Raw genomic sequence first — 25,130 nt, 5'->3', positions numbered from 1 at the left:
GTAGCAACAGTAATATGCACTACCTTACATTTCCAATCCACTCCAATAAGATCTTAAAGGAAAAAATAATAAATAAAATAACGTTATAAGCAACTCTAAAAAGTACTAGGACAAATTAAACAGTGTAGCCTGATATGAAGGGGAACATCCCTGATCGAGATGCTCAATAATAGATAGTCAATAATAAAGCATACCACACTAGTTCCAAACTGTATGGATTGGCAGTACGAGAACTAACTGTAGAGGTAGCAATCTCGCCCTTTATGTGTTTAAGCCCTCAGGGAAGTATATACAGCACTGGTTACGACAGAGCCTAGTGTGATCTTCTGGAAGCAAAAACTAGAACATAAAAGGAATAGTGAGAGGTATGCTAAATGGTGAGAACAAGGCACAGGAAAAAAAATATATAAAAATAAGGGTATATACAGAGGGATAAGTAATAGGGATATAACCAATTAAACCCACCTCTCTAGGGTTACCAGAGGTCTGTGGTAAGGGTATCACTAGTCTCTAGACATTCAGTCTCATGTAAACACCTTCATGGAGATCCTGTGCTTTAATTCAGACTACGGGGAAAAAAAAATTACAAAAAATCCCTTAAATTCTCAAATAGCTAATGATTGGTAATTAAGCATGCCACATTAACTCCACAGGTTACAAATATAACGATATAACTAACAGAAAAATTAGCAATCTACACCTTTGTGTTTATAAGCCCTCATGGAAATGTATATAACACTGGCTACAACAGAGCCTAGTGTAATTATCCAGAGGCAAAAGTCAAAACACAAAGGAAAAGTGAGAGATATGCTAAACAGTGAGAAATAAGCACAGGAAAAAACATATAAAGTGAAGGGTATATATACAAATGACACCACCTCTCTATAAATACTGGAGGTATCTGGTAAAGGTGTCCCTAGTCTCTAGACCCGAAGTCTCCTGTAAACACCTAGATGGGTGTTCTATGCTTATACTCCATCTAGGGTAATTCTTAATCGCTGTGTAAGTACTAAAGACAAAAAAAAACAAAAAAAGTCTTTCAAATAAAGTTAAAAAAGTGCGTGCATAGTGATAAGGTGCTCCGTAACGGAGAGACCCGTGGAAAAAACCCAGTGCGCATTTCAGCGTGATAATACACCGTCCTCAGGGACAAACGTGAATGTGACTAATCACCAGAATGATTTAAATATGCTACGCCTTAATCAGTCATCCGTAAAACAGGTTAGTCAGCATGTGCATTAACCAATTGGAAAAGGGAGTGGGCGCGGCTAACTGCTCGCATCACTGGGAAGAGCCCACGTGGGTTTGATGGACATGTAGTGTGATGCCCACCAATGTGCTGATTGCATATCTGTAAAGTGATCGCACCTACTCCCAGTTACTCCACGACACAGACTTACATTCATCCATTAAATTACCCCCAATAAACTCATGATATATTGATAAAGTAAATCTGAGCAGGGGGCAAATATATTGCAATATGGCATGGACTATTGAAGTTCTAAAGTGCAAATGTACACGTGAACATTTCGTATTGATTAAAGAATCCTTTATGCAAGGTGAATGGAGACTTACAACATAGATATACAATATTTAAATTTGTGATATGAATTAAGGTTATTAAGAAAGAAAGAAGGTTAAAAATAGCCTAATACCTATACTGATACCTATCTGTATAGTATATCCAAATAAAGTCTTTGCATAAGATCACACCGAAACGGTTACATATTATCCCAATGGAAAGATTGGATAAACTCAAAGTGATTATAGTACCCATGGAGAGGTTTGAAAACATCTATAAATATATGACATGTATGTTTCCATCTATATACATATCAAATACTCCAAACAACCCTTGTATATACTACATAAGGGAAGTGAGCACAAGAACCTACTATGCGATAGTCCAGTAACCTTTGGTATAACCTTAAAGTAGGCAAAACTATATATTATATATATATATATATTATATATATATATATATATATATATATATATATATATATATATATATATATATATATATAAATATATATATATATATATATATATACACATACATACAATTACAGTGAGAAAAAAATAAATAGAAAATAATAAAGTCCTAGGGATGTGTATATGTATGTACATATTAAGCTTAATGTTTAGAGATCAACAGTGAGAACTATCTTGAGTTATAGTCAGATAAATGGAGAGTATGAAAACCCTTCATTTAGACCATTTGGAGATAAGGTCTTGAGGCGATAGATCCAGAAAGCCTCTCTCTGTCTTAGTTTGGTATCCCATCCACCTATACGCCTATATGGTTGTGGTATAAGTTCCAGACCCGTGAATCGGATCCCGGCTGAGTTGTTATGGTCAATTTGGAGATGTCTAGAGACAGGCATTTCTAACACAGTCTCTTGACAGAGTTTACATGTTCGCGTATCCTAAACTTAAAGAGGCGAAAAGTTTTGCCCACATATTTTAGTCCGCAAGAACACGTGAGCAAATACACCACACCTATTGAGCGACAATTAAAGAAAAAACGAGATTGAAAATTTTCCGTATTACTGCTGTTGGAGAATATCTTAGATTGTCTGTTAATGAAGGGGCACGCACTACAATTTCATAGAAACATAGAATGTGACGGCAGATAAGAACCATTCGGCCCATCTAGTCTGCCCTTATCTTATAGTTAGGATAGCCTTGTGCCTATCCCACGCATGCTTAAACTCCTTTACTGTGTTAACCTCGACCACTTCAGCTGGAAGGCTATTCCATGCATCCACTACCCTCTCAGTAAAGTAATACTTCCTGATATTATTTTTAAACCTTTTTCCCTCTAATTTAAGACTATGTCCTCTTGTTGTGGTAGTTTTTCTTCTTTTAAATATAGTCTCCTCCTTTACTGTGTTGATTCCCTTTATGTATTTAAATGTTTCTATCATATCCCCCCTGTCTCGTCTTTCCTCCAAGCTATACATGTTAAGATCCTTTAACCTTTCCTGGTAAGTTTTATCCTGCAATCCATGAACCAGTTTAGTAGCCCTTCTTTGAACTCTCTCTAAGGTATCAATATCCTTCTGAAGATAGGGTCTCCAGTACTGTGTACAGTACTCCAAGTGAGGTCTCACCAGTGTTCTGTACAATGGCATGAGCACTTCCCTCTTTCTACTGCCAATACCTCTCCCTATACAACCAAGCATTCTGCTAGCATTTCCTGCTTCTCTATTACATTGTCTGCCTACCTTTAAGTCATCAGAAATAATCACCCCTAAATCCCTTTCCTCCAATGTTGAGGTTAGGACTCTATCAAATATTCTGTACTCTGCCCTTGGGTTTTTACGTCCAAGATGCATTATCTTGCACTTATCCACATTAAATGTCAGTTGCCACAACTCTGATCATTTTTCTAGTTTACCTAAATCATTTTCCATTTGGCTTATCCCTCCTGGAACATCAACCCTGTTACATATCTTAGTATCATCCGCAAAAAGACACACCTTACCATCAAGACCTTCTGCAATATCACTAATAAAAATATTAAAAGAGAATGGGTCCAAGTACAGATCCCTGAGGTACCCCACTGGTGACAAGCCCAAGCTTCGAATATACTCCATTGACTACAACCCTCTGTTGCCTGTCACTCAGCCACTGCCTTACCCATTCAACAATATTAGAATCTAAACTCAAAGATTGTAGTTTATTGATAAGCCTTCTATGTGCAACAGTGTCAAAAGCCTTACTGAAATCTAGGTAAGCAATGTCTACTGCACCACCCTGATCTATAATTTTAGTTACCCAATCAAAAAAATCAATAAGATTAGTTTGGCATGATCTCCCTGAAGTAAACCCATGTTGTCTCTGATCTTGAAATCCATGTGTTTTTAGATGTTCAACAATCCTATCTTTTAACATGGTTTCCATCACTTTCCCCCCTACTGAAGTAAGGCTTACTGGCCTATAGTTGCCCGACTCCTCCCTATTACCTTTCTTGTGAATGGGCACAACATTCGCTAACTTCCAATCTTCTGGGACTACTCCTGTTATCAACGATTGGTTAAATAAATCTGTTAATGGTTTTGCTAGTACACCACTACGCTCTTTTAATAGCTTTGGGTGTATTCCATCAGGTCCCATTGACTTATTTGTCTTTACTTTTGACAGTTGAAATAGAACCTCTTCCTCTGTAAACTCACATGTAATGAATGACTCATTTATCCTTTTTCTTAACTGAGGTCCCTTTCCTTCTTTTTCATCTGTAAATACCGAACAAAAATATTCATTGAGGCAGTCAGCTAGACCTTTATCCTCGTCTACATACCTTCCTTCTTTTGTTTTTAATCTAACTAATCCTTGTTTTACTTTCCTTTTCTCATTTATGTATCTAAAAAATGTTTTGTCCCCTTTTTTACTGACTGTGCTATTTTCTCTTCTGTGTGTGATTTGGAAGCTCTTATAACTTGCTTAGTCTCTTTCTGCCTAATCTTATAGGTCATTCTGTCTTCCTCACTCTGGTTTTTTTTATAATTACTAAATGCTAACTTTTTGTTTTTTACTATTTTGGCCACATCTGCGGAGTACCACAGTGGTTTCTTGAATTTTTTGCTTTTACTGACAAGCCTAATGCAATTTTCTGTTGCCTTCAGTAGTGCAACTTTTAAATAATCCCATTTCTTTTGGACTCCATTATACATATTCTAATTTTAGAAAAGTCTGTTTTTCTAAAGTCTAAAACTTTTGTTTTTGTGTGGTGTGACTCAGTCACTGTTCTTATATTAAACCACACTGACTGATGATCACTTGATCCTAAACTTTCACCTACAGTAATATCTGATACCAAATCTCCATTTGTTAACACTAAATCTAATATGGCCTCTTTACGAGTTGGCTCCTCAACGACTTGTTTTAGAGACAATCCCAGTAGGGAGTTTAGAATATGTGTGCTCCTGGCACAAGTAGCTATTTTTGTTTTCCAATTCACATTTCCACACTTAAAAGTACCCATTGGTAGATATTTCTTAAAGTAACCAATTGAGGTGGCATTTGAAAAATGGCTTGGTGATAAAAGATCCCTCAAATTTCTACCGCTACGTGCCGTGATAGAAGGTGACGGCATAAGTACATTTGAGGTGTTTATCAGAGGTAAGCATGGGCCAAAATTAAGATATTTTTTTAAGTTCGATTTCAATTTAATCTCCAATGCCTCAAATTTTGGTTCTGTTTTAAATTACTGGACTTCCTCTTTTTCCTTATCTAGTTCCTGTTGTATACTAGTAAGTTTGATGGACTCATATTTGCAATTAATGCTCATAAATGTACCTGAGCACTTGGAGGCTGCCTCATCACATTCTTTGTAGAAATCATCTGCCTCTCCTTGTCTCGCTGGGGTGATTTGTACTCAGAGACCACTAGGTATAATGTTTTTGGAGAGGTAGTTCTCAAGTGTGGATACCTCCCAACTTTTTTAGATTTGCTGTTTAAAAAGCTTTGTTAATTTATTGAAGCTACTATGAATATTAGGGGGAGATAGGGCCTCTAGTGAACTTTCTGTGTTAAAAACAGTCAACGTCTGTTAAGACACCCCTGGTGTCTTTAAGGGAAACAACCGTTTAGTTAAACTTCCCCCTTCGCAATATCAATATCTCTGTTCGCGTAGACTGCAGTATACGAACCACCATCAGGGGAAGCGGTAATCTCCCGCACGCGGTCTGTACGAGGATCCAAACTCCCAAACAGAAATCCACAAATCACCATTAGCCGCGGAACAAATATATCCACCAAGCAGCTTTCGGCTCCAGCAATCAGTCTCTAGTCATCGGTAATAAATCCCCCCCATTACGAGACTACGCTCCGCATTGAGGGTCAAAAAAAATCTGGCTTTACTGTGGGCTACCCGCCCGTATTTATGCAGGTCTCCCACTTGGTGGACACTCCCCTAGGGGACCAAATGGGAGACTGTAATGACAGATGGACATGGGGACGTTTCAGATATACAGATACAGACATTTCCCACAATGCAATATGGTTTCCTCCCCTCTGCCCTGAAGATAATTGAGAAGTAATTCAATTATCTCCAGGACAAAGACAAAGCGCCATCTTAAATAAAATGCCAGAAAACACACAAAAATATATAATTTCACAACCACCGAACACTTTGCATTCGTATCACATATCCCCAGATAGCCTGGATCTGAGAGCATGTTATTAGCAAATAGCGCTCAGATCCCATACGCATAGTTCAATTGCCATGGAGTCAAAGTTCTTACAGTCTTTCGGTATACGATTGACTTCATGGGAAGGCTATCTGGGTTAAGTCGTTTTGTGTGATTCAAAACTCCCGAACGGCTGGTGTTCGTATGATTTCGTCCATGGAGCAGGGCGACCCGTTGTTTCAGCGGTGTTCAGCAGAATAAGTGTCCGTTTTTAGTTCCATGAAATCAATGCCAAACACCGCTGGTCTTTCGTACGATCTAAAATGGCCGCTGCCTAGTGGTCGACATGCGAACGACGGCCACCCTGTATTCGGTTTTAATTGAGAAGTGTCTGCAGTTAACCACAACGTTCTAATTGGGATCAAGAGGTTAACCAGCAGCACACTTCTATCCTGGGTGGCCATCCGTTCAGTAGGTTTGTTTGGTTAAAAGGGTCATTCGTATGCATGGGCTATAGAAACAGCCATTTCCACGAGAGGAGGGCAAAATAGACGAATCCACCATGAATAGGCATACAGATGGTTCTGTCACAAGGTCTGTACACCAAGTACTAGCATTTGGTTTATTCAAGAGAAAACCAGCCATAGTCAGAAATGAGTATTACTGTTAATGGTGATCAAGGTGAATAACACCAATAGTACTGAAAGAAAAAAAAAAGAAAATTATGTGTGCAAGAATGTGTAAGTGTGGGCGGAGCCTAGCCGTTAAGTGGAGCAGACGTGTGTGTCCCGAGCTCCTGCTGTAACCGCAAATAAATAAATTTTTACCCTGGCAAACAAGAGATTAAACCCACTGACGGGCGGCATAAAGCCCAGAGGGGTCCAAGCGACATATCTCGTGATTCCGCCAAACAGATTGGTCACTGGAGACCGGAGGGACACCGCTGCGGCCCATAATACCGGGGTCGGGGAGAAGCGGCCGACCTTCCCGCTCGCCGGTAACTCACAAGACCACACACTCTCCTACCCTTCCCCCCTCTGGACCGGCGGGGGTCATCCCGGTCCCTCCTTGACTGCCTAAACCTAGCGACAAGGCATTGGCATACAGTTCTGAAACAGGGCCTAACTACACGAGGAGAGCTAATCCAAGATGGCGACCTAAACGCGGCCTGAAGAGGCGGCCCACAAGCAATGCGACCCAGCCCTTGACTCGGTAGACCGCATGCTACGGCGACTGACTGAGCACTTTAAAAAACTCTGGATTGCCCTGGAGAATCAACAACCACTACAACCACCCCAGCCTCAAGTTAGACAAAAGAGCAGCGGGAGACAGAGGGAGCAGAGGTCCCCCTCGGGCCTAATACAATCAGAAAAGCCTGCACCCCGCATTACTAGCCCACCTGGGCCGAGGGCCACCAAGGGCTTGACCCAAAGACGTCACCCACACGGACGGAGAGATGGCCGCCACAGACGGCGGCAGACCATCATGTCCCCCCGATCCTCCCGCCAAGGGAAAGATCCGGCCACATGTGGCCTGTGCTAGACTGAGTTTGACATGCTTGGTTTACAGTGACCTGCAAAGACTGGGAAAAATTCCTACCTATCTCCCTCTTCAAGTTACTAATTGGACAGAGGGTAAGAGGACCTTCAGACCTCGTAAGAGAACACTGTAAAAGAGAAGTTGATCAGGAAGGGACCCCTCATATTCTATATGCACTGGAACTTCTGGGCCGACTGGGGATTCCCATGTACTAAGTTCCTCCAGTCGGTCCCGGAGCTTCAGAGCACATGGCATGATTGGGGAGCCAGGAGCCATTGCTATCAAATCAGACAAAAGATTCTGGTCCTAAAACCCGTCCGACATATAGGCTACTGGCCGCCTAGCAGGGCCCATATCGGGTTAGCGGAACAGAAGTGTGACACTACTTATGTTATCGGCCCATGCTCCAGGGAAGGTGTCCGACACCTGTTACTTGAGAACACGCTGAATCCTTACCACAAGCGGACAGAGGACGTAGCCGCTATCTGTGCTCCCGCCTCGGAAGATTTTGACAATCTTCCACTGCCTGATCTCCTACAAAATGGAGTCCAGACAGGGTCCATTGATGAGGTCCAACTAGGGGATCGGCAAAACAGCGAAGAACATAGGCAGGCCCAAAAGATGCTATCAGAGAAGAGGGAGACTTTCTCCAATCTACCAGAGGTCACCCTCTGACCACCCACAGAGAAGAAACACCAGAGCAACAATCGCTACGAGAAACCCTATACCGAATACCAGAGAAGGTTATAGAGAGTATGATCATCATGGGGGTAATAGAAGCATCTAAGAATTCTAGGGCCTCCCCGGTGGTCCTCGTCCCAAAACGTGATGGGACAACTAGATTTTGCGTAGACTACCTGAGGCTCAATGACAAGAAAGTCTCCAATGCTTACCCCATGTCCCGCTTAGATAAGCTATTAGATTGGATGGCTCATGGTCAGTACCTGACCACCACTGACCTATGTAAAGGATATCTAATCCCTTTAGCAGCAGACACTATTCAGAAGTCTGCTTTAGTCACCCCATTCGGTCTACACCAATTTAAAGTAATGCCGTTCAGAATGAAAAATGCCCCAGCCACCTTCCAGAGGATGGTGGACTGTTAGATGGGTTGCGCATAGCTGGACGACATTGCAGTATTCAGTGATACTTGGGAAGAACACCTGGTACATGTCGGGGCCGTATTATAAAAAAGATTTGAGAGGCAGGGTTAACCTTGAAACCTAGTGTGACGGTCCCTCCGTCAATCGATGCTCCTAGTGCTTACCAAGGACCATCAGCACTACACCAGACACCATATGCACTGCAGATCCAACAATCGGCCGCAGCTTGGTTGGGGTCTCGCCGTCTCCTACCCACCCTGGACCTACGACAAGGCTCCAGTGGGTGAACCTCTCTTCCTTTAGAGAGTGAAGCAGGAACAGCTCTTAGAGCTAGTGATTAGAACCCATGGGAGTATACAGAGTATAGCAATCCCCAGTGTGATTATTAATATTTTTGCCCAAGCGAACACAAGATTTCATGCCCAAAACAGTTCCATAGAATTGCGGCTAAGTGCCCCTGGAGGAAAGACCTGGAACCGCTAGGTTTTCATGCCGAAAAAAGTTCCAGGGCATTTGCGGCTAAGTCCCCCTGAAGTCTATGCGCGGTTTTAGCCCATGCAAACAAGATGGCCACCACCACGTGTTCAAATGTCGAATGGCGGCCACTTCGACTGCTCAGGAGTTCGACGAGCCAATGTTTAAAGTCCCAATAGGCACAATTAGGGTCTCAGCCAAAATAAATTAAAGAGGCCATAGTCACAGGGTAAAAGGCTGGCAAGTAGTACTCTTCAAAACTCAGTGACGAAGTGGCTTTCGTCACACACCTTCCTTTTCCGGGGGAGACTAACCAGGTACCTGACCTTCTGTCGGTCAGTGCCTGAGTTAGTCGAGTAACCAACCCACGACAAACAATTTCTGGACCTGGTGGCCTCTGTAGCCCATCTCTGTCCTGTATGTCCCCAGCTATCACGTGGGCATCTGGTAATCCTGGTCTCTCTTGAACTCCCAGGCACGGAGCTGTAGGTACTTGGTGGGCAGAGGCCAACTGCACTCTGCCCTCGTGCCAGGGATGGCCTGCAGGTATTCAGGTCCTGGAAAAAAAATAGCTGTTGGAGATTCCAGCGTTGTGGGTTGGGAGTCTGGACCGGCCGTCCCGCATCCCTGTAGCTCCGGCGTAAAGACGGCGGTCCCTTCTACACCATTCGGGGTCGGGCGTGCTGTCCCCTGGTAGTTGGGAGAGGGACCATCTGTCTCCTCTTCCGGTATATCCGGATGCTGCTGGGGAGGGAGACCGGCTGTCTCCACTCCCTGTGAGATGCACTGCCGCTGGGGAGAGAAAACGGTTGCCGCCTCTCCCTGTAAGATGTCCTGTTGCTGGTTAGTGAGACCAGTTGTCTCCTCTCCCTGCAAGGTAAACTGCCGCTGGGAAGGAAGGACGACCCTTTCGGCTCCCTGGCATGCACGCTGCTGCTGGGGACTCCTCTCCCTGTAACTCCAGCTTTAGCTGGGGATCTGGGTCGGCTGCCCAGCATCCCTGTAGGGCCCATCTCCACCTGCCATTTGGGGTCCTCCCAGGACCAGGCAATGAGGTTCCCTCCGGTTGCTGTTTGGGAGGGAAACCAGTTGTCTCTCGTCCCAATAACCTATTCGGCCGCTGGGGAGTAGGACTGACTGTCTCCTCTCCCGGTAACTCGGGCTGTAGTTGGGGATCTGGGCCAGCTGCCCAACCCCCCTGTAGGGTCGGTGGAGAGACCACGTGTGACGAAGTGCCCTTCGCCACTTGTTCTTGGAGAGGACTAATGGCTAGCCTTTTGCCCTATGATTATTGCCCCTGTGACTAATTAGATTTTAAAACACTTTCTGCCCCTTTAAATCCATGGGAAAATGTGCTTCTTCCCCTCCCACTTTTTCCTGTCCTATTGTGTCTCCAGCAGGGCATTGTCCCAGGGACATTGCCAGACCAGTTTAAACTGGCTGCTTTATCCCTCCTCAATCACCCATCAGCCCTTGCTATTTTCTGACCCCACCCTTATTTGGGCAGACTAGATGGGCTGAATGGTTCTTATCTGCCATCACAGTCTATGTTTCTATTTGTACTTTTAACATTGGACATATTGCGTGCTCAGATTTGAGCTATCTGGGGATATGTTGGGCATTTAGGTTATACATTGTATTATATGAGTTATGTATTTGTTTGTGGTTTTTGTAACAGTTTTTGACTTCGAGATATTGTACCTGGAGATAATTAAGTTACCATAGCCACTTAAGCCAATTATCTCCAAGATAGACTGGCCGTACAGCCTAAATCTGTGTGTAACGGACCGTTTCACCCACAAGAGGATAAAAACCGTTTAGGCGATAATCCCCTTCCAGATAGACAAGCAGCTACTGCAAGCACCAATCTCCCGAACTGCAAACTGTATGAATCTTCCAACTCCCGAACTGGAAACACACGAACCCTGGAATAGCTGAACAGGAAAAGCATACAATCCGCTTACACTCCTGGCAGTCAGCATACAATCCAATTCCCCCAATAACGAGACGACACTTCGTTTTGAGGGTCAAGCAGAATCTAAGATGCTGGCACACTCAGCCTGGTTTTTATTACAGTCAGGTACAAACAGAACACACCCAGGGGGAGGTATAAAACAACCAATAACATAATAGTACAGCCCACAGTTTCCCTCCCATCTGCTTGGGAGATAATTGAGTTTCCTAATATATCTACTCAATTATCTCCAAGCTAAAACTTACACATTTTTATAACTTTATGATTTTACATAGTACATGAATAAAACTTACATTTTATAATCAATCCATTCAGGGGAACAACATATTCAAAATTGGCATGAATCAGACCAGGGGTTCAAAAGTTAGTAAATGTATCTTTTGTTCCCCTGACTGGCTCAAACAGGTTTTACAGAGGCCTCTATCCTGGAGACAAAGGGGAAAGTAATCCAATTATCCAGTGCTAGAGGCAGACTCCATTGAGCACATGGTTGCAAAAAGACATAAAACACTTTAAAATACATAAAGTCACCTTTTACACATAACACACAGACATTTCACATATCCCCAGATAGCTGGGATCTGAGCGCACAAAACTACCGAATAGCGCACAGATCCTATTCACACAGTTCAATTGCCATGGAGTCGAAGTCTTTAACTACACGAATGGGCTCCATGGCATAGCTATCTGGGTTAACACATTCACATAAAGTCGGGTCCATAGTCCAAAGGCAAGAGGCGGGCAAGCAGCCCCCTCCAAGGACACGTGGCGAGGTCGGTTTTGCCACACTGTGGAACTGTTTTGGGCAGGAAAGCCATGCTTGCAGTCGGTCATAGAAACATAGAAACATAGAATGTGACGGCAGATAAGAACCATTCGGCCCATCTAGTCTGCCCAGTTTTCTAAATACTTTCATTAGTCCCTGGCCTTATCTTATAGTTAGGATAGCCTTATGCCTATCCCACGCATGCTTAAACTCCTTTACTGTGTTAACCTCTACCACTTCAGCTGGAAGGCTATTCCATGCATCCACTACCCTCTCAGTAAAGTAATACTTCCTGGTATTATTTTTAAACCTTTGCCCCTCTGATTTAAGACTATGTCCTCTTGTTGTGGTAGTTTTTCTTCTTTTAAATATAGTCTCCTCCTTTACTGTGTTGATTCCCTTTATGTATTTAAATGTTTCTATCATATCCCCCCTGTCTCGTCTTTCCTCCAAGCTATACATGTTAAGATCCTTCAACCTTTCCTGGTAAGTTTTATCCTGCAATCCATGAACCAGTTTAGTAGCCCTTCTTTGAACTCTAAGGTATCAATATCCTTCTGAAGATAGGGTCTCCAGTACTGTGTACAGTACTCCAAGTGAGGTCTCACCAGTGTTCTGTACAATGGCATGAGCACTTCCCTCTTTCTACTGCCAATACCTCTCCCTATACAACCAAGCATTCTGCTAGCATTTCCTGCTTCTCTATTACATTGTCTGCCTACCTTTAAGTCATCAGAAATAATCACCCCTAAATCCCTTTCCTCAGATGTTGAGGTTAGGACTCTATCAAATATTCTGTACTCTGCCCTTGGGTTTTTACGTCCAAGATGCATTATCTTGCACTTATCCACATTAAATGTCAGTTGCCACAACTCTGACCATTTTTCTAGTTTACCTAAATCATTTTCCATTTGGCTTATCCCTCCTGGAACATCAACCCTGTTACATATCTTAGTATCATCCGCAAAAAGACACACCTTACCATCAAGACCTTCTGCAATATCACTAATAAAAATATTAAAGAGAATGGGTCCAAGTACAGATCCCTGAGGTACCCCACTGGTGACAAGCCCAAGCTTCGAATATACTCCATTGACTACAACCCTCTGTTGCCTGTCACTCAGCCACTGCCTTACCCATTCAACAATATTCGAATCCAAACTCAAAGATTGTAGTTTATTGATAAGCCTTCTATGTGCAACAGTGTCAAAAGCCTTACTGAAATCTAGGTAAGCAATGTCTACTGCACCACCCTGATCTATAATTTTAGTTACCCAATCAAAAAAATCAATAAGATTAGTTTGGCATGATCTCCCTGAAGTAAACCCATGTTGTCTCTGGTCTTGAAATCCATGTGTTTTTAGATGTTCAACAATCCTATCCTTTAACATGGTTTCCATCACTTTCCCCACTACTGAAGTAAGGCTTACTGGCTTATAGTTGCCCGACTCCTCCCTATTACCTTTCTTGTGAATGGGCACAACATTCGCTTACTTCCAATCTTCTGGGACTACTCCTGTTATCAATGATTGGTTAAATAAATCTGTTAATGGTTTTGCTAGTACACCACTAAGCTCTTTTAATAGCTTTGGGTGTATTCCATCAGGTCCCATTGACTTATTTGTCTTTACTTTTGACAGTTGAAATAGAACCTCTTCCTCTGTAAACTCACGTGTAATAAATGACTCATTTATCCTTTTTGTTAACAGAGGTCCCTTTCCTTCATTTTCATCTGTAAATACCGAACAAAAATATTCATTGAGGCAGTCAGCTAGACCTTTATCCTCATCTACATACCTTCCTTCTTTTGTTTTTAATCTAACTAATCCTTGTTTTACTTTTCTTTTCTCATTTATGTATCTAAAAAAAAGTTTTGTCCCCCTTTTTTACTGACTGTGCTATTTTCTCTTCTGTGTGGGATTTGGAAGCTCTTATAACTTGCTTAGTCTCTTTCTGCCTAATCTTATAGGTCATTCTGTCTTCCTCACTCTGGTTTTTTTTATAATTACTAAATGCTAACTTTTTGTTTTTTACTATTTTGGCCACATCTGCGGAGTACCACAGTGGTTTCTTGAATTTTTTGCTTTTACTGACAAGCCTAATGCAATTTTCTGTTGCCTTCAGTAGTGCAACTTTTAAATAATCCCATTTATTTTGGACTCCATATAAATTGCTCCAGTCTGATAATGACTCCTTTACACATATTCTAATTTTAGAAAAGTCTGTTTTTCTAAAGTCTAAAACTTTTGTTTTTGTGTGGTGTGACTCAGTCACTGTTCTTATATTAAACCACACTGACTGATGATCACTGGATCCTAAACTTTCACCTACAGTAATATCTGATACCAAATCTCCATTTGTTAACACTAAATCTAGTATGGCCTCTTTACGAGTTGGCTCCTCAACGACTTGTTTTAGAGACAATCCCAGTAGGGAGTTTAGAATATGTGTGCTCCTGGCACAAGTAGCTATTTTTGTTTTCCAATTCACATCAGGAAGATTAAAGTCACCCATGATGATAACTTCCCCCTTCATTGTCATTTTAGCTATTTCTTCAACTAGTAAATTATCTAACTCTTCAATTTGTCCTGGGGGCCTATAAATCACACCTACACGAGTTACTGTGTGATTACCAAACTCTAACGTAACCCAAACGGACTCTGTGTTCGCCTCACTAACCTTTATTAGGCTAGATTTTATGCTATCCTTTACATACAGGGCCACCCCTCCCCCTTTCTTGCCTTCCCTGTCTTTTCTATATAAAGAGTACCCTGGTATTGCTATGTCCCAGTCATTTTTCTCATTATACCATGTCTCGGTAACAGCGACTAAATCTACACTATCAGTTGCCATTATTGCCACAAGTTCATGGATCTTATTCCCTAAACTGCGAGCATTTGTAGACATGACTCTAAGCTTATCATTTTTTTAACACACTTGCTACAGGCACCTTCAGGCAACGGTCAAATGTGACTTCCATGGAATTTGGGAACACCTGCTCTGATCTGGGTGATTTTTGGATATGTTGTTCACCCAGATCAGTGCTATCCAGGGAAGTATAAGAGGAGACAACCAGATTTTTACTCCACACGGTACTTAATGTCAGAGGTTAATCCAGGGTGGAAGGAAGACTGTGAGACTCCAGTGAAGCTACATCGGTTGTGGAGTCTGCGGTGCCCGGTCTTATGGTCTTCGGCCGCAGCTAAGAAGCGCCCATCAACGGAAGTGCCAGTCGGGGTGCCAGGTGATCCGTTACACCCCGGTCCCATCTCCACTTACCATCTGGGAGTCTTCCCAGGACCAGTCTAAGATGTCCTCCCAGCTGAAGGGCTCTAGGCCTGGATCTGCTATCCTGCTCTCCTGCAGTACCTCCAGAGTACGTTGGGACTGGAGCTGAGCAGGTGTTGTAATCTTGTTCCAGATCCCATTCCCGGGTGACCAGATGGAACATGTCTGGTTCTAGGTCGATCCAGCATGGCTTCACGGTAGTCATGGATGTCCCAGAATCGGGACTCTGTAGTACTCCCGAAGTCTGGATCAGTAAATATTTCCCAGAACAGGCCAGGGCCATCTTAATCATTGCCCTCAGGATTTTCGTAATTGGCCATCTTGGGAACACGCTGGACAGCATACCACCATAGCGCCTGGTACATGTCGTCGAGGTACGGTTCCCTCCACACTAGTATCTCTACCCACTCCCCCTGGGGCTGCACACCTGTAGTCGCTGCTTCCGGCTGGGAACATGTTCATCTTTCCAACGCTGTACCCTCTCCAGGGCTTCTTCCCACAGGTCCGTTCTGACCTCTCTGTAGTTTAACATGGCCACCTCTGATAACGGCCCATCCTGTCCGTCCAAGAGGTTCTGCACACTCCAATAAAACTCAACCTCCTCTTTGAGCACTGTCCAGGGACCAGCTAGCTCCATATCGTTGTAGGTAGGAATGCTGCGCAGTGGCAGGCTCTATCCCTCCATATAAATCCATTCTATTCCGGTGTCTCTAATATGGTGTTCATCTCACTAGGAAGCCGTCCCACCGTTGCCACCAAATGTGACGGACCCTTCGTCAATCGATGCTCCTAGTGCATACCAGAGACCATCAGCTTGGTTGGGGTCTCGCCGTCTCCTACCCACCCTGGACCTACGACAAGGCTCCAGTGGGTGAATCTCTTTTCCTTCAGTGAGTGAAGCAGGAACAGTAATTAACAGTACGACACTCCCACATACAGTAAAAAATCCCTCCCCTCTGCCTGTGATATAATTAAAGTAGTTAAAACAATAACTTAATTATCCACCGGCAGAAAAACACTTTATAAAGTCCCATAAGTAACCCACAACATAACATATCCCCATACATGCCCTGATAGCCCTGATCTGGGTGAACAACATTGTAACGGAACCTTCCGTTAATGGACGCTTCCTATCTGGGCCGACTGCCCAGCATCCCTGTAGGGCTGGTAGAGAGACCTCGGTCCCATCTCTACCTGCTGGCTGGGGTTCCTCCCAGTAAACCTCTACGATATCCTTCCAGCTGAAGGGCTCTAGACCTGGTTCTGCTACCAATTTCTCCATCTCTGCTTGCAGGGTAGACTGGGGCTGAACGTCGCAGAGCAGGCGTTGGTAGGCCTGTTCCAGTTCCCACTCCATGGTTGCCAGGTGCATCATGTCTGGTTCCACCGTGCAGTCGAGAGGCCTATCGTGCATGCCCATCCTGTAGTCAAGGATGTCCTAAAATCGAAAATCCTCCATGCTGCCGAAATCAGGCTCCCCCTCCATGGCATCCAGTAGTAGACCAGGACCATCCTATTCGTCCCCCTCAGGCCTGTCGAGCTCCTCCATCTCTGGGGTATGCTGCCCTATGTACCATCAGAGGGCCTGGTAGGCCTCTCCAGGACAAAGTAGTGAAAGGTACTTCATCACAAACATATCCAAAAATCACCCGGATCAGATAAGGGGTTCAGAAATTTTATGGAAGTGATATTTTTGCCCAGGTGAACACAGATTTCATGCCCAAAACATTTCCATAGAATCGCGGCTAAGTGCCGCTGCAGGACCCACCGTGAAACGCAAGGTTTTCATGCCGAAAATAGTTCCAGGGCATTCACAGCTAAGCCCCCCTTAAGACTATTCGCAGTTTTAGCCCATGCGAACAAGATGGCCACCCCCACGTGTTTGAATGTCGAATGGCGGCCACTTCGACTGCTCAGGAGTTCGAAGGGCCAATGTTTAAAGTCCCAATAGGCACAATTAGGGTCTCTCACCAAAATAAATGAAAGGGGCCATAGTCACAGAGTAAAATGTTGGCAAGTAGTCCTCTCCAAAGACCAGTGGCGAAGTGGCTTTCATCACACCCAGTAAGTACCACAATAGGATGGCAGCGGTAAAGTACCTAGAACACAGAGTCTGGTGATGGAAGCAAAAGCCTGAACCGGCAGAAATTAAGGCAGTAGCCAACTAGCCCTTTGCCGGCACCAAGACCTAGGTAATCGCCTTTCTACGGATCGTCGGTTACTACCGGAAATTTGTCCCAAAGTATAGTGCCCTAGCGAAGCCCCTCACCGACCTAATCCGAATAAACTTGCCCCGCCAAGTAAACTGGAGCCTGGAGTGCGAGCAAGCTTTTCAAGGAACTTAAGAAAGCCCTGGTAAATGCACCCATCCTGGCCGTTCCGAATCCATATACATTTTCTTATCCACACAGACGCCTCCAGGTTTGGATTAGCAGTACTGAGCCAGGTCAGGGGTCATGGCGGAGAACACCCAGTAGCTTACCTCTGCAGAAAGTTACTACTGAGGAAGGTGAGCTACACCGCCATCAAAAAGAAGTGTCTAGCAGTGGTGTGGGCCCTTAAAAAACTGCAACCATACATCTATGGCCAACAATTTACATTACTCACAGATTACAACCCGTTGGTATGTCTTAACGGGGTCGATGGAGACAACACCAGGCTATTACGTTGGAGCCTGGCATTACAGACATGACTTCACCATTCAACCCGGTAAGCAAAATGGGAACGCCGACAGGTTATCATGACAAACAGAACTGGGAAAATGATCTGTGAGTACTCCCCTGGACATCCCCAGGCCGATACGTGAGTATGACGACTTGCAGTAAGTTTCTTCAATTTTTCTTTTTATACGTTCGGGAGTTGGAACGAGGACCCCCCTCCCCGTACCCCATTAGAACGTTCACACCAACAACTTAAGTGTGAATCCGCAAGGGAAGTAATTCATTATTCTACATAAAAAGTCTGTCTGAAGGTAGAAGAGGGGCTTTAAAGCCAAATACATCAAAGAGTCATAGCAACATGGTAGGAGACTGGCCATCAGGCTTCTCCATAACCCAGGGAAGCAGGGCAATTTGTCACACAAAAAACAGTTACAAAAGGCAGTTTGTAACATTCTGTATACAAACAAAAAAGTACACACTCCTCCAGAAAGGTGAGATCACCTGATTTATTGGATACCTTCCCATTTGCATTTTTATTCATCTATTGGGAGTGGAAGACACCAGGAGGATACAAGAAAAGGGTGGTGGATCCCCTTTTAAAGATCCCGAGGCGTACACCACTAGAGCCAGGTGACCTCTTGGCTCTATATTTGTGAGTTCACAATTCATATGTGTGTTTCACTCTATTACTCTTTAATATTACATATATCTGCACTATGATCTGGTTGTCTGTCATTTTCAGTTTGTAACATCCCCCTCTCTCCTCCCTCTCTCTCCATGTCCCCCCCTCTCTCCCCCCTCTCCATGTCCCCCCTCCCCTCTCTCTCCATGTCCCCCCCTCTCCATGTCCCCCCTCCCCTCTCTCTCCATGTCCCCCCCATGTCCCCCCCTCTCCCTCCATGTCCCCCCCTCTCTCTCCATGTCCCCCCTCTCCTCCTCTCTCTCCATGTCCCCCCCTCTCCTCCTCTCTCTCCATGTCCCCCCCTCTCTCTCCATGTCCCCCCCTCCTCCTCTCTCTCCATGTCCCCCCTCTCTCTCCATGTCCCCCCCTCCTCCTCTCTCTCCATGTCCCCCCTCTCCTCCTCTCTCTCCATGTCCCCCCTCTCCTCCTCTCTCTCCATGTCCCCCCTCTCCTCCTCTCTCTCCATGTCCCCCCTCTCCTCCTCTCTCTCCATGTCCCCCCTCTCCTCCTCTCTCTCCATGTCCCCCCTCTCCTCCTCTCTCTCCATGTCCCCCCCTCTCCTCCTCTCTCTCCATGTCCCCCCCTCTCCTCCTCTCTCTCCATGTCCCCCCCTCTCCTCCTCTCTCTCCATGTCCCCCCTCTCCTCCTCTCTCTCCATGTCCCCCCTCTCCTCCTCTCTCTCCATGTCCCCCCTCTCCTCCTCTCTCTCCATGTCCCCCCCTCTCCTCCTCTCTCTCCATGTCCCCCCCTCTCCTCCTCTCTCTCCATGTCCCCCCTCTCCTCCTCTCTCTCCATGTCCCCCCTCTCCTCCTCTCTCTCCATGTCCCCCCTCTCCTCCTCTCTCTCCATGTCCCCCCTCTCCTCCTCTCTCTCCATGTCCCCCCCTCTCCTCCTCTCTCTCCATGTCCCCCCCTCTTCTCCTCTCTCTCCATGTCCCCCCCTCTCCTCCTCTCTCTCCATGTCCCCCCCTCTCCTCCTCTCTCTCCATGTCCCCCCCTCTCCTCCTCTCTCTCCATGTCCCCCCCTCTCCTCCACTCTCTCCATGTCCCCCCCTCTCCTCCACTCTCTCCATGTCCCCCCCTCTCCTCCACTCTCTCCATGTCCCCCCCTCTCCTCCTCTCTCTCCATGTCCCCCCCTCTCCTCCTCTCTCCATGTCCCCCCCTCTCCTCCACTCTCTCCATGTCCCCCCCACTCCTCCTCTCTCTCCATGTCCCCCCTCTCCTCCTCTCTCTCCATGTCCCCCCTCTCCTCCTCTCTCTCCATGTCCCCCCCTCTCCTCCTCTCTCTCCATGTCCCCCCCTCTCCTCCTCTCTCTCCATGTCCCCCCCTCTCCTCCTCTCTCTCCATGTCCCCCCCTCTCTCTCCATGTCCCCCCCTCTCTCCATGTCCCCCCCTCTCTCCATGTCCCCCCCTCTCTCCATGTCCCCCCTCTCCTCCTCTCTCTCCATGTCCCCCCTCTCCTCCTCTCTCTCCATGTCCCCCCCTCTCCTCCTCTCTCTCCATGTCCCCCCCTCTCTCCATGTCCCCCCCTCTCCTCCTCTCTCTCCATGTCCCCCCCTCTCCTCCTCTCTCTCCATGTCCCCCCCTCTCCTCCTCTCTCTCCATGTCCCCCCCTCTCCTCCATGTCCCCCCTCTCCTCCTCTCTCTCCATGTCCCCCCTCTCCTCCTCTCTCTCCATGTCCCCCCTCTCCTCCTCTCTCTCCATGTCCCCCCTCTCCTTCTCTCTCTCTCCATGTCCCCCCTCTCCTTCTCTCTCTCTCCATGTTCCCCCTCTCTCCTTCTCTCTCTCTCCATGTCCCCCTCTCCTCTCTCTCCATGTCCCCCTCTCCTCTCTCTCCATGTCCCCCTCTCCTCTCTCTCCATGTCCCCCTCTCCTCTCTCTCCATGTCCCCCTCTCCTCTCTCTCTCCCCCTCTCCTCTCTCTCTCCCCCTCTCCTCTCTCTCCCCATGTCCCCCCTCTCCTCTCTCCATGTTCCCCCCTCTCCTCTCTCTCCCCATGCCGCCCCTCTCCTCTCTCTCTCTCCATGTTCCCCCCTCTCCTCTCTCTCTCCCTCCATGTTCCCCCCTCTCCTCTCTCCTCTCTCCCTCCATGTTCCCCCCTCTCTCCATGTTCCCCCCTCTCTCCATGTTCCCCTCTCTCCTCCTCTCTCTCCCTCCCTCCATGTTCCCCCCTCTCCTCTCTCTCTCCCTCCATGTTCCCCCCTCTCCTCTCTCTCTCCCTCCATGTTCCCCCCTCTCCTCTCTCTCTCTCCCTCCATGTTCCCCCATCTCCTCTCTCCTCTCTCCCTCCATGTTCCCCCATCTCCTCTCTCCTCTCTCCCTCCATGTTCCCCCATCTCCTCTCTCCTCTCTCCCTCCATGTTCCCCCCTCTCCTCTCTCCCTCCATGTTCCCCCCTCTCCTCTCTCCCTCCATGTTCCCCCCTCTCCTCTCTCCCTCCATGTTCCCCCCTCTCCTCTCTCCCTCCATGTTCCCCCTCTCCTCTCTCCCTCCATGTTCCCCCCTCTCCTCTCTCCCTCCATGTTCCCCCCTCTCCTCTCTCCCTCCATGTTCCCCCCTCTCCTTCTCTCCCTCCATGTTCCCCCCTCTCCTTCTCTCCCTCCATGTTCCCCCCTCTCCTTCTCTCCCTCCATGTTCCCCCCTCTCCTTCTCTCCCTCCATGTTCCCCCCTCTCCTTCTCTCCCTCCATGTTCCCCCTCTCCTCTCTCTCTCCCTCCATGTTCCCCCCTCTCCTTCTCTCTCTCCCTCCATGTTCCCCCCTCTCCTTCTCTCTCTCCCTCCATGTTCCCCCCTCTCCTTCTCTCTCTCCCTCCATGTTCCCCCCTCTCCTTCTCTCTCTCCCTCCATGTTCCCCCCTCTCCTTCTCTCTCTCCCTCCATGTTCCCCCCTCTCCTTCTCTCTCTCCCTCCATGTTCCCCCCTCTCCTTCTCTCTCTCCCTCCATGTTCCCCCCTCTCCTTCTCTCTCTCCCTCCATGTTCCCCCCTCTCCTTCTCTCTCTCTCCCTCCATGTTCCCCCCTCTCCTTCTCTCTCTCCCTCCATGTTCCCCCCTCTCCTTCTCTCTCTCCCTCCATGTTCCCCCCTCTCCTTCTCTCTCTCCCTCCATGTTCCCCCCTCTCCTTCTCTCTCTCCCTCCATGTTCCCCCCTCTCCTTCTCTCTCTCCCTCCATGTTCCCCCCTCTCCTTCTCTCTCTCCCTCCATGTTCCCCCCTCTCCTTCTCTCTCTCCCCTCCATGTTCCCCCCTCTCCTTCTCTCTCTCCCTCCATGTTCCCCCCTCTCCTTCTCTCTCTCTCCCTCCATGTTCCCCCCTCTCCTTCTCTCTCTCCCTCCATGTTCCCCCCTCTCCTTCTCTCTCTCCCTCCATGTTCCCCCCTCTCCTTCTCTCTCTCCCTCCATGTTCCCCCCTCCCTCACGGCCACTAGTCCCCCCCTCCCTCTCTCTGTCACTAGTCACCCTCCCTCAGTCACTAACCACCCCCTCCCTAACTCAGTCACCAGTCACCACCCCTCACTGTGTCTCCCCCTCACTCTGCCACCAGGTGCCACTCTGCCACCTGTCACCACCTCCCACACTCTTCCACCTGTCACCCCTTCCCTCACACACACTTCCACACCCCTGCACATGCAGACACACACTAACGCTCAATACACATATACATTCACACTGCCACTATATACAAAATAGCACATGTAGTCATCCAGACATGCACAAGTGCATTCACACAGACTCCGATACAAACATGCATTGATACACAATTATTCACAATATACACATCCAAAGGAATGCTGTATTATATGAGAGTTATCTCCATGTCCCCCCCTCTCCTCTCTCTCTCTCCATGTCCCCCCCTCTCCTCTCTCTCTCTCCATGTCCCCCCTCTCCTTCTCTCTCTCTCCATGTCCCCCCTCTCCTTCTCTCTCTCTCCATGTTCCCCCCTCTCCTTCTCTCTCTCTCCATGTTCCCCCCTCTCCTCTCTCTCTCTCCATGTTCCCCCCTCTCCTTCTCTCTCTCCATGTTCCCCCCTCTCCTTCTCTCTCTCCATGTTCCCCCCTCTCCTTCTCTCTCTCTCCATGTTCCCCCTCTCCTTCTCTCTCTCCATGTTCCCCCCTCTCCTTCTCTCTCTCCATGTTCCCCCCTCTCCTTCTCTCTCTCCATGTTCCCCCCTCTCCTTCTCTCTCTCCATGTCCCCCCCTCTCCTTCTCTCTCTCTCCATGTTCCCCCCCTCTCCTTCTCTCTCTCCATGTTCCCCCCCTCTCCTTCTCTCTCTCCATGTTCCCCCCTCTCCTTCTCTCTCTCCATGTTCCCCCCCTCTCCTTCTCTCTCTCCATGTTCCCCCCTCTCCTTCTCTCTCTCCATGTTCCCCCCTCTCCTTCTCTCTCTCCATGTTCCCCCCTCTCCTCTCTCTCCATGTCCCCCCCTCTCCTTCTCTCTCTCCATGTTCCCCCCTCTCCTTCTCTCTCTCCATGTTCCCCCCTCTCCTTCTCTCTCTCCATGTTCCCCCCCTCTCCTCTCTCTCTCCATGTTCCCCCCCTCTCCTCTCTCTCTCCATGTTCCCCCCCTCTCCTCTCTCCCTCTCCATGTCCCCCCCCCTCTCCTCTCTCTCTCCATGTTCCCCCCCCTCTCCTCTCTCTCTCCATGTTCCCCCCTCTCCTCTCTCTCTCCATGTTCCCCCCTCTCCATGTTCCCCCCTCTCCTTCTCTCTCTCTCCATGTTCCCCCCTCTCCTCTCTCTCTCCATGTTCCCCCCTCTCCTTCTCTCTCTCTCCATGTTCCCCCCCTCTCCTTCTCTCTCTCTCCATGTTCCCCCCCTCTCCTTCTCTCTCTCTCCATGTTCCCCCCTCTCCTCTCTCTCTCTCCATGTTCCCCCCTCTCCTTCTCTCTCTCCATGTTCCCCCCTCTCCTTCTCTCTCTCTCCATGTTCCCCCCTCTCCTTCTCTCTCTCTCCATGTTCCCCCCTCTCCTTCTCTCTCTCTCCATGTTCCCCCCTCTCCTTCTCTCTCTCTCCATGTTCCCCCCTCTCCTTCTCTCTCTCTCTATGTTCCCCCCTCTCCTTCTCTCTCTCTCCATGTTCCCCCCTCTCCTTCTCTCTCTCTCCATGTTCCCCCCTCTCCTTCTCTCTCTCCATGTCCCCCCCTCTCCTTCTCTCTCTCTCCATCTCTCTCTCTCCATGTTCCCCCCTCTCCTTCTCTCTCTCTCCATGTTCCCCCCTCTCCTTCTCTCTCTCTCCATGTTCCCCCCTCTCCTTCTCTCTCTCTCCATGTTCCCCCCTCTCCTTCTCTCTCTCTCCATGTTCCCCCCTCTCCTTCTCTCTCTCTCCATGTTCCCCCCTCTCCTTCTCTCTCTCTCCATGTTCCCCCCTCTCCTTCTCTCTCTCTCCATGTTCCCCCCTCTCCTTCTCTCTCTCTCCATGTTCCCCCCTCTCCTTCTCTCTCTCTCCATGTTCCCCCCTCTCCTTCTCTCTCTCTCCATGTTCCCCCCTCTCCTCTCTCTCTCCATGTTCCCCCCTCTCCTTCTCTCTCTCTCCATGTTCCCCCCTCTCCTTCTCTCTCTCTCCATGTTCCCCCCTCTCCTCTCTCTCCATGTTCCCCCCTCTCCTCTCTCTCTCCATGTTCCCCCCTCTCCTCTCTCTCTCCATGTTCCCCCTCTCCTTCTCTCTCTCTCTCCATGTTCCCCCCTCTCCTTCTCTCTCTCTCTCTCCATGTTCCCCCTCTCCTTCTCTCTCTCTCTCCATGTTCCCCCCTCTCCTTCTCTCTCTCTCTCTCCATGTTCCCCCCTCTCCTTCTCTCTCTCTCTCCATGTTCCCCCATCTCCTTCTCTCTCTCTCTCCATGTTCCCCCCTCTCCTTCTCTCTCTCTCTCTATGTTCCCCCCTCTCCTTCTCTCTCTCTATGTTCCCCCCTCTCCTTCTCTCTCTCTCTCTCTCCATGTTCCCCCCTCTCCTTCTCTCTCTCTCTCTCTCCATGTTCCCCCTCTCCTTCTCTCTCTCTCTCCCCATGTTCCCCCCTCTCCTTCTCTCTCTCTCTCTCTCCATGTTCCCCCCTCTCCTTTTCTCTCTCTCCATGTTCCCCCCTCTCCTTTTTTCTCTCTCTCTCTCTCTCTCTCTCTCCATGTTCCCCCCTCTCCCCATGTTAGTGTAATTGACTGATTAGTGATATTATTGCTCTGGATCCAGGAATAACCTAATAAACACAATGAACCCTGGACTCACCCTCCGCTCACTCAGCCAGCTCTGCACGGACCGGCCTGAATGACGTCACAGCGGAAATGCCGATTCCAGGAGGCGGAGTCTGAGTTTACTGAGACGCTAAGAAAAGAAGTGACGTCACGGAGATCGATCCGCCCGGCGCCATGATGGATGAGGGCAAAGGTCTTATTACTCTGTAGGAGCAGTATGGGCAATAGGCAGAAAGTATAACATTAGTTAGACAGGATGGGGAAGGGCTACATGTAGAAGGCTAGAATCGGATGTATGAATGTGGGCGGGGCTATTCATCAATGTGGGAGGGGC

At 47.6% G+C, this 25,130-nt stretch overlaps 1 protein-coding gene across 1 annotated transcript in view; it reads right to left on the bottom strand.

Moving 5' to 3' along the window:
- LOC134568419 (zinc finger protein 850-like) overlaps window positions 1-24,875 on the bottom strand; it is an 81,955-nt gene extending 57,080 nt beyond the window's left edge. The window contains exon 1 of the mRNA XM_063426998.1: window positions 24,831-24,875. The gene's annotated coding sequence lies outside the window, so the exon portion shown is untranslated. The remainder of the gene's footprint in view (window positions 1-24,830) is intronic.
- Window positions 24,876-25,130: the final 255 nt, after the last annotated feature.

This window comes from Pelobates fuscus, chromosome 7 (genome assembly GCF_036172605.1).
Source record: "Pelobates fuscus isolate aPelFus1 chromosome 7, aPelFus1.pri, whole genome shotgun sequence".
NCBI classification, from domain to species: Eukaryota; Metazoa; Chordata; class Amphibia; order Anura; family Pelobatidae; genus Pelobates; species Pelobates fuscus.
Note: the sequence above shows the minus strand (reverse complement) of the source record. Positions and strands in the feature narration are given on the sequence as shown.